General features: G+C 39.3%; 1 long non-coding RNA gene across 1 annotated transcript; it reads right to left on the bottom strand.

Moving 5' to 3' along the window:
• Window positions 1-2,105: 2,105 nt before the first annotated feature.
• Window positions 2,106-7,961, bottom strand: LOC134473250 (uncharacterized). The gene is made up of 4 exons (XR_010043410.1): window positions 6,150-7,961; window positions 5,247-5,364; window positions 3,226-3,325; window positions 2,106-2,868 (listed from the first exon to the last, which is right to left on the bottom strand). It is a non-coding gene; the product is annotated as an uncharacterized LOC134473250 (long non-coding RNA).
• Between the last annotated feature and the right edge of the window lie 850 nt (window positions 7,962-8,811).

Here is an 8,811-nt window from a genome sequence, read left to right as displayed (position 1 = left end):
CCAATTTCTTCTTTAACAGCACTAAGGAAACCCCCCCCATCCAATAAATCTGATCAGCTGGTACTGTTTTGCACTGTTATAGACTTGGTAGTGACCATCCCAGTGTTATAGCAGCCCATACAGACTCACACATGAACCCCTCTCAGTGACCCATCTCCTCCTTAATCCTAACAGCCATTAATTCACTGACAAAATGATCATCTTCTGCCCTGCAGCTCATCCGTCAAGCTACTGTTACAGGCAGCTAAATTAGAAATATTATAGGGAGTTTCATAGTGCTAGGCCCTCAAAAGAGCCAGTGCAGAAGAGATACCTTGCAATAGTGGGGGAGACAGCCACCTCTGCTCTTGGCCAGGTCTCAAGACAAAAGGTAAAATGAATGCACCCTGACACTTTATAAGGATAAACATCAGGGACTGATATTCTAAATAGGTCTTAATCACCTTAGAAAGCCAGGAAGTGCCATTAACCAACACCCTACAGGCCAAAAGCCACTGTTCTGTATTCGTGGCTGCTTGCTGAGTGACTTGCTTCCCCATTTAATCCGAATTTAATCAGTTTTACTTGAGCAATTATACTCATAACCTTATTGGTTGACCATAGTTTTGTCCCACTTCGTTTCTGTCTCAAGATTTCCCATTTTTCCCACCTTGGGCCCACCTCACTTCATGTATTCGCTCCATAAAAATCCCTAGAAAAGGCAGAGTCCGTGGCATCCTGCTAAGGATCATTTCTGTCTCTCTCTCAGACAGAAGCTTTCTTCCTTCTAATAAATATATTCTGCTCTTAACCTCATTTTCCTAAAATTCATTTTTTGATTTTAGAAAGTATGAATTCCTATCAGACATCTAGCAGGTTGGGAGTTTCTTTTCCCTATATCACTACCCTGGGCTACATAGACAAATCCTGTCTGAAAAAGTGAACAAAAAAACCCAGGCACAGTGATACCTGCCTGAAATCCAAACACTCTGGGAGACTAAGACAAAAGGATTATGGGCTGCTATGGTTTGTCTCTGGGTGGTCCCCAAGCCTCATGCACTCATGGAGGCGGCTGAGTCTAGCATTTGTGATTGGTTCATGTCTAGCGCTGGGGTTGCTGGTGCGAGTGCTGCGCCCACCCAGGAGTGGAAATCCAGCATACAATATAAGGGAGGGAAAGAGGCATGTTTTTCCCTCTTTTGCCCTTTGACTCTTGTTGCTTGCAGCTGCCCCTCTGCCATGATACCCTGCTGAATATGGACTGAAACCTCCAAAAACTAAGAAATAAACCTTTCCTTCCTTCATTTTGGGCATCAAGTAGTTTGGCATCAAGTATCATCTCTCTCTCTCTCCCTCTCTCCTTTTCTCTCTCTCTCTCTCTCTCTCTCTCTCTCTCTCTCTCTCTCACTCTCTCTCTCTCTCTCTCTCTCTCCCCCCCCACTCTTCAACATCACCTCCTCCAAATAGTTATAAACAATTGTTGGAGATGGTATATTATAAATTAGCATAGTATCTGTCCTAGGCACTCCTTACTCTGCCTGCCTTGTGGGCTGGCTAGCTTTGGGATGTGGAAATCCAGCTTTTCTAGGTCTAGGAGATTAGTACCCAGGTGTGGGCATGGATCTTGTCTTGTTTCCTTCATGATATTAAACTCGCCTATTCTACCAGTTTCTAAACTATACCAGGAAAAACATCCCCCTTCCCTTCTCCCTACAATGCTAATAAAATGGTAGCTAGCTGGAGATTTGGGGATTTTTGTTCTTAGCGAGCAACTGATGGTCCCCCATCCCTGCTCTGCACCCCTCTACTTTGTCTCTTGCTTTGTCTTTCCCTCTCCCATAGTGTGCTGTAACCCAGACAGGAGACTGGAACCCACTGCAGGGCTCCCATAACTGACACTGTGGGAAGAGTCTTCAATACAGGATGCATCAAGGGAAATATATGAAATCAAGAGTTTGAAGGGATAGAGGACTTTCAGGCTTTCAGTGCCTGAGCATCAGGGTATAGGAGGTAGTTAAGTTCTCAGAAAAACCTCAAAGGTACACTCTGGAGGTAAGATCAAAATAATTTCTGAAACACTGGCAAACACTGATTTGAAAATCACTAAAATACAATGACACTCAGAATGCAGTAGGAAGTGGTTTTATTGCTGTGAATACAGTATAAATCTGGCAAAAGTCTCAAGGGTTTAAATCTCTTACTCCCTTTCCATATCTGCTTTGCCTCACACAGTCAAATCTCCAAAGCAGAAAAGAAATATATTTTTTTCAATTCCATATCTAGTACCATATCCTAGTTATTCTAACAATCCCAAAAACTCACTCTCTTTTGTGGGGACAAGGAAATTTTAAAAAGAAAACAAATGAAAAGAAAAAGCAAAATAAACTGTACTAGAAATTGTGGGAAAAGTGATCAAATGTTTACAAAATTATTCTAAGTGAACAGGAAGCAGCTCCATCTTAGGGTCATTAAACCTATGCATGCACTGCACAGTGAAGTGCTCGGTCGTGTGACTCTCTCTATAGGTGCAAGAATTTGTATCTTTCATGATCTTGCATACAGTCATTTGAACAGGAGCTGGACTCCTGTGGCATGTGGTCGATTTATCCCTGCACTGAAACGCTTTCAAAGCACAGACATCCTTCACATTTTGGAGAGAGACATGAAGGAAGGTGTTTGACCTCTTACAGAGACCATTAAGAAACTGGTTGATATCATTCATTGCTGCTTGACATGACTTTGGTTTCTCTAGTATGTGCTGCTTTTGAAACCATGACACTGGAGTGAAGCCCGCTGGTGGTTGTGGACCCATAGCCCACAGTGGACACAGTATCGCAAATAGCCCGAGCAGCAACAGGAGAGGAAATGTCACATTTCGTGCCATCTTTTCTGTACAGGAAGAGAAAGAGATCATGGTAATAATAAAAGCAATAAGAGCAAAACAATTAAACAAAACTATTTATATACTAATTTTGCCTTCTAGGATTTCATGCCTATTTTAACAATTTCTCTCACAGAGAGTCTCATAATTCCAAGGAAAAGAACACGAGATGAGTACAATCTTGCTTCTACTGGCATCTCCCAGTCCCCTCTTGGAACTGTACTTGTATGTTCAATAAACCTCACATCGCAAACCTGAGTATTTTACCTCTTTCCTCCTGAGATGTTTACCCTTCATCTCTGACTGCCTCCTCCCAGCCATCTTCACTCTCCTGCACATCACACCCCAAAGGTTTCTCCTCTTACCAGTGAGTTCCCAGTGAGCTCAGCAGGGTCAGAAGACTCCTTCTGCCTTTCTTCTCCCTAGCTGACCAGTGCTGCTGTGCCAGGCAGGAGAAGGTATGCTCTGAAACTCAGGAAAGAGAAGCTTCCCTCTTAGCAAATGTGAACTTCTACAGTAAGGATTAGAACCTGTATCTTTAAATCTCCTCTTTAAACTTACAACGTTATCACCAGTAGTCAGGAGGCGGAGGCAGATTGCCACAACGTCAAGGTCAGTCTGGGCTACCTACCAAATTCAAGGCTAGCCTATACTACCTAGCAAGGCTCTGTCTCAAAACAAATTAAATAAATAAATAAATAACAAAACAAAAGTCATATAACTCAGTGGCACAGTGCCTGCCTGACAAGTGCACGGTCTGAAGTTCAATTCCCAATATGAAAAATAAATATATAAATAAATAAATACAAAACAAACCGCAAAATACCTTATACCATTATTGGTATGGTTAAGGGGGGAAACTGTCCTTTGAATAACATTACTCAAAACTCAGCTTAACAGAAATGACTGCTTCGTGATAAAGGCTTAGTGCTTTCTTCTTGATTAAAAGCTTCAGATTTTTGAAACTCTATGATTAGCAGGGATGTGGTGGTGCATACTTGTAACCTCAGCACTCAGAAGGCCTCCACAAAGTATCTGCACTCAGGTGCCTGGCCACCATCAAGAATAAAAAACAGCCCACAAAAATATAAAATTTAGTTTATTCAAACTTTGGTCAGATTGGGAGAACAGACATTCCTTTCTCCCAGTCACAGATCCCAGCAGGATGCCAATGTATGGAGAAAGAAATAGGCCTGGCGTTGGCCCAGGAGAGAACCCAGGAAAAAAATTTTGAAAGTCTGCTTCTGTTGAAAATTGCTTTCACCATGAGGAAGCTAGAGATATCAGCGATTTATTTATTTATTTATATCATATTCACTATGTTTTATTGGTTCAAAGAGATGGTAAGCAAACTATGAATAATAAAACACTGCTAGGACTTAAGCAAAAATTAAATGATAAGTGATTTCATGTAAGACAAAAATAATTATTGGTAAAATAGAGTATAAATCTATGAAAATATCGTATTTAAAGCTCATTTTTTTCACTTGCATACTTAGTTCTCATACTTCTAATTTTCCATATAATTGGCAAAACCATTTCATCAATTTTTATCTTTCAGATTTTGTATGTCACAAGTTAAAATAACACATTTAACATGACTAAGCATAAATTTAATTCTGTTTTTCAGACTAAAATGTACTCCCAAACTGTTTAAAACTATCTTCCATAAATATTATCTAGTTTTCATAGCATAACATAGCCACTTCAAATCTTCAGAAATAGGCACAGTATTTTAAAAATTCTCTTTTCCACTGAAACTAAACTATGTGCTATTTTGTTTAGATAAAAGACAATCTTAAGACATACTTCACTTAAGCTAGCTAATACAGAAACATTATTTTATTTGAATATTCACTCTGAAATGAGATGTTTTAAAGTTTCCTCAAAGGTAACACAAAATTAAGTCTGAATTATACATACATCTAGGGTAAGTCCATACCTCACAAAAATGATTTTTTCAAACTATAATACAGAAATCCAGATGTGGCAGCACACACCTGTAATCCTATCAACCAGGAAGCTGAGGCAGGAGGATCATCACAAATTTGAGGCCATCCTGGGCTACACAGTGAGTCCAGGCTAACATGAACTACTTAGCAAGATGCTTTCTCAAAAAAAAAAAAAGCACAATATAGACTAATTTTTTAAAGTTCTAATTTTTAAATATCTGTATTGTCCTCTCAACTACAACAAATACCTCAGAAATACAAAAGAGAAAAGATTTATTTTGTCTCCTAGTTTCCAAAGTTTAGTCCCTGGCTGCTGGCTCCACTGCCTTACACCTGTGATAAGTGTATTTAGCCAGTGTTTACTTGAGGAACAGAAATAACAAGATATATGCATATAAAATAACTTACAAGATCAGCCTACAATGGCCACTTACAGAGTCAGATGAGTAAGAGTACAGAGGATGCCTGCACACGGAAGACTGAAGGATTCAGTCCGAGGAATGGAACTCACGGCAGTCTCTTGTGCGAGTCTGTATCTGGAGGCTGTCAGATCTGCAACAGAAGGCCAAAGAGTCTATCCTGGAAGCCAGAAGATGACGTCCAATGTGAAAGTGAAGACTGAAACTCCTCCAGTAGATCCATCCTTTTTCTGTTTCCCTTATATACCATCCAAGTGACAAGTCACTCTAGGGTGTGTCTTTGATGAACCAACTGATGGAGTTTCTCTTACTCAAATTTTCTTACTCAATCACCCATCACAAGAAACACTGTGGTACAAAGGCATTCCAGAAGGAAGCTGGTCACCACATTGCTATCCGGAGACAGAACAGAGAGACCCAAAGAGGAAGGGGTCAAGTACCAGATGTAGTCCTCAGGTCTCTCCACCACATTCTACTCCCCTCTACAAAATCCCCCTCCTGTTGCCATTACCTCTCAGTAATGCATCAGATTATGATTTTGACAATGATTATTCCACGGGTGAAGTCAGAACCACAAAACCATCAGCAACCAACCCTCCATCACAGTGAGCATGCCACCTTCTGCCAGGCCGTGCAGAACTGAAGCAGGATGGTTTGTGCCTAGATCTTGTAACATGAACAACTGGTTCTGTGATAGCAATATGCAATATATTTACTAGTGTTAATTTCCTACTTTGTTTTGAAATTCTGTATCATTTGTATCCTTTTTTCTGTTTTGTTTTTTAAAAGAAAGAGAAAGAAAGGAAGGAAGGGAGAGAGAGAAAGAAAGAGAGAGAGAGAGAGAGAGAGAGAGAGAGAGAGAGAGAGAGAGAGAGAGAGAGAGAGAGAAGGAAGGAAATAAAGAAAAGTTTTCCCTACCTGAGCAGTTCACTTTCAGGCTTCCTTCTCCGAGTGGCTGCTGTTCTTTGTTCTCTTTGCTACAGTTCTTTCTCTTCGCTTGTTTCTTAGTACGTGTCAGCAGCACATAATGATTCCATTTATTGTGGGAAGCTGGTACCTGCACATAACACATCTTACTTCTTCTTCCCTCTCCGTTCCCTCTAACTCCTGGTCGCTTTCCCATTTGTAAAAGTTCTATTTTCCTCATTTTTCCCTTCATATTTTCCCATCCTCTTCTCCCTCCCTTGCTTCACTCCTCCTTCCATACTTTGTCTACCCATCCACTTGAAAAAGATCTCTCTACTTCCTGTTTATCTATCTTCTATTTTGCACGTACATTGAGTTTCTTATACGTGAGAAATCACATAGTATTTAAGCTTGTGTGTCTGACTTATTTCACTCCACTATAAAGAAAACTGAAACATTCATAAGTAAATGGTTGCAAATTGAAACCTCAATATTAAGGAATCTCCTTTACATACGCTCCAAGCCTCTTTATTCATATGTCTCAAAGTCAAGAGTCAAGTACTGTGAAACTTGTTACACAATCATTCTCTTTGTTTTATTTTACTGGTACATTTTATTTTATTTTATTTACTTATTTATTTACTGGTTTGTCTGTTTGGTTTTGGTATAGGGGATCAAACGCATGACCTCATGCTTGCCAGGCAAGCGCTTACACCACTAAGCTAAATCCCTGCCCCTTTACTGGTACATTTGAGATATACATAATGATAACATTCATCTGTTATTTGTTCTAATACAGATAAAATGAGTAACTTTGTCCCTGTAAGTAAAGCTTTATAAGATCATGTTCTCACAACATCCTGTTTTTACCCAACCAAGACCACTGGTATATGTTGTTACGAAACTGTCAAAGCTTGGCTGTCTGTTTGGCTTCCATTAACCTGATTGCCATCTGCATCAGGGTTATCTAAAAGCTGGTCATTAACATCAGGTCTCCTCCAGTAAGCTTGCTTTATAGTTTCCACACAGGAGTGAAATAGAATAGCTCATTTCCCTGGGGTGGAAAACAAGGTTGCTGAATTAAAAATCTGGCAGATCTTGAAAGTAAGCTCTGGAAAGTCTAGCAGGAGGGCTTCAAATTCAGCTATCCATCCTCTGTAAGTAACTGATGTCCTTTGACTTCGATAACACTCTAAACCTGACGGGAGGCTTGGAACTCCAGTGGCTGTGCTGCAGTTACTTTACCAAACTTAGAGCCAGCATTCCTGTGGCAGCCCCAGGCCATATGCAGCTGGGCATCCACATGACACAGAGCCCTTTGCACTTTCTTTCCCTCCTTCCTCTCTGAGTAGGACAAATACATCTACTGCTCAGGTCAGTGGTTTGAGCACTTTATTTCTTAAGGAGAGTATCTCATTATTAATTTTAACAAAAAGATATCTACAAAGCATGTTGTTTACCTCTTCTACATAATTTGTGCGTGTAAAAAATGGATATTAAAACACAGACTCACATTTGTCCACTATACACTGTACACAGTAGTGCTGAATAAACTACACACCTGTAACAACGGTTACATCTGAAAGTGTCTTCTATACAGGAGAACTCTGACCTAGAATGCTTCATTTCTCTCAGGCTCTTCCTCTTTGCCAAATGTGATATACATGTGTCACTTAAATGTGATTTTACAATTATACTTCCAAACATCCTTTTCAGAAGACAGCCTTTCTATGAATTTTAACACAAAGTATGTGAAACATGTTAGTTTACTAACTATATTTTTGTCATACATTGATAACCTCTTTAATATCTAGATACTAGTTATTTTAAAATTAGGAATCATATATCAAGTACATACACTGTACATACAATATAGCAAAGTTAAATGAAATTCATGTAACATAAGAGCAAGGATAAGTTAAAATTGTCTACCATACACTTAACAAAACACCTTTTACAATGTCTTCCCTCCTACCCTCCAACCCAGTGAGCAAGTATGAACAGTATACTGCTCAGAGGTAGCTTAAGCATCCTATTTGTAAACATATTATTTCTCATCAGTTTAAAAAAGCTATTTATAGGAAGTATTATTCTATTACTTCTACTTTTAAATCTATTGAGCACTTCTACATATCTAAATTTTTCACTTAAGAATTTGTCTATCATACACACTGATAAATAGAGTGCATGGTGCAACCATGCACCAATGGTTGTGATCTGAGGTATCTTCTAAATATGACCATTTTGGCCTTGAGCCATTCCCTCTCACTTCCTTCTCTCTGCCTCCAACCTAGTGGACAAGTACAGTCGTATGAAATGTTACAGATAGTGAAATACAAAATTCATTTACAGGCTGAGTGTTGTGGCATATGCCTGTAATCCCAGCACTTGGGAAACTGCGGCAGGGGGATCACTGGAAGTTCTAGACCATCCTGGGCTACATCGTGAGTTCAAAGCTACCCTGAAATATACAATGAGACCCTGTATCAAAAATAATTTGGAGATAAGTTTTTCTGTGTATTGAAAAACAAAATGTACACAATGTGCTACATTTATTAACTACTTCATCATACAATGGCAATCTCTTTAAGATTTAAGAGCAAAATGTTACAAAAAATTTGAATTTATTCTCCCATTATATACACAGCAGTATATTAGGTTTCTTATGTATGTA

This window comes from Cavia porcellus, unplaced genomic scaffold (genome assembly GCF_034190915.1).
Source record: "Cavia porcellus strain 051 isolate PalLab524CR breed Dunkin Hartley unplaced genomic scaffold, mCavPor4.1 scaffold_26, whole genome shotgun sequence".
NCBI lineage: Eukaryota > Metazoa > Chordata > Mammalia > Rodentia > Caviidae > Cavia > Cavia porcellus.
Note: the sequence above shows the minus strand (reverse complement) of the source record. Positions and strands in the feature narration are given on the sequence as shown.